This window comes from Vicia villosa, unplaced genomic scaffold, assembly GCF_029867415.1.
Source record: "Vicia villosa cultivar HV-30 ecotype Madison, WI unplaced genomic scaffold, Vvil1.0 ctg.003299F_1_1, whole genome shotgun sequence".
Taxonomy (NCBI): domain Eukaryota; kingdom Viridiplantae; phylum Streptophyta; class Magnoliopsida; order Fabales; family Fabaceae; genus Vicia; species Vicia villosa.
Window position 1 is genome coordinate 254544 of NW_026706170.1, and position 1609 is coordinate 256152.

Below are 1609 nucleotides of genomic sequence, written 5' to 3' on the forward strand. Positions count from 1 at the left end.
CACCTAGCCAGCAGTGGTATACAGCACATGAGAGTTCCTCGCTTCTTCGTGGTACGAGTGTGTAGAGAGTGTAGGATGTCTCCCAGCAATGTTGGTACCGGGTTGCGAATTAGGAAAAGGTTGATGATGTGTACACTTATGAACTGGTCGGAATTAGGGAACAAAACCAACCCATAGATCAAAAGAGCCATAACTTCTTCAAAAGCTGGATAACTTTTGTTTTCTAGCAGTAGTCGAGCCTTTTCCAGTAAGAATTTGGCAAGCAAACCCTCAACTCCACTCTTTGTTTCCCAATTGGATTTGATTTCTGACTTTTGCAGATGTAAAGCAGCAGCAATGACTTCAGGTTTTGGTTTTCTTTCTAAACCAGTGAAAGGTAATTGATCTCGGATTGGTAATCCAATTAATTCAGAGAATTCTTCCAAAGTGGGTACCAACTGGTAATCAGGAAATGTGAAGCAATGATGTTCAGGGTCGAAGAACTGGAACAGGACCCGTATCATGTCTTCTTCAAACTTTGAGGTAACCAAATGGAGTAGGTGACCATGCTTTTCAGTGAATTGAGCATTCCTGGGGAATCCTGCTACCAAGACTTTGAGTTCAGATGGCACCGTTGAGATATTGATTCGGATGTAATCTCTGGTGGCGGGAGCCATTACCTGCAAAAACAAAAGTAAACTCTTTGATCCTTGAAATGTGTAGTGAAAAATGATGTGTTTATGATGCAAACATGTGGCACACAAAAACAAATCAAACAATAGCCTTAGGTTTAAAGGCTTGCATGAGGTTGATAGGTGATACCCTCCCCTCTGAAGTTGAGTTGGTTGAAAACCTGTCCTAGAATAGTATTCGGGTTCTATGATCCTTGGAGACAACATCTCAATACGGCGCTCGGACGGCCGATCAAGAATATTCCTCGAGGATAACTAGCTTCGATCAATTTCAAAGCTAGCCACTTAATAGGCCACAAGTCAAGTTCAACTAAAAGGTTCTAAGACAAATTAGTGTTAATGACACTTCGGAAGCCTAATATACTCCTTGATCGCTTTCAAGGGACATCAGTATAAACCAAAGTATCACACTAACGATGACTACCAGATCAACCGTATCGGTACATGCCGTACAGTTTCCTTGGTCTATTGTCATATACTTAAGGTATCTCGAGATTCGGGTTAGAATCTTTCACACAAGCAAAGTACCCAAGCAAACCTGTGAAAAGTAAAGCAATCAGATCAAACAATTGAAAACATCGAAATGATCTATACTCTAAAGGTAACCCCTTTTGAAAACATTTTGAATTTGTATTCCCCAGCAGAGTCGCCAGTTCTGTGGACCGTCCTTTCGGGCCATACCCCTCCGTGGGTGGGATACGTGAACTGACTCTTTTTTGTCGATCGGACGCTTTCGCGTCACTTTTGAAAAAGTTTACAGAGTCGCCACCGACCTTTTATTTTATCCAATGAAGGAAAGGTTTATAAAAGAAACAGAAAAAAGACCTTTGAGAGATTCTGGGTAAGGGGGTAGGTTATACAAAGGGAAGGTGTTAGCACCCTTTGTATCCATGGTTATCCATGGGCTCTTTAGTTTGCTTAGCTCATTTGCTTTACTT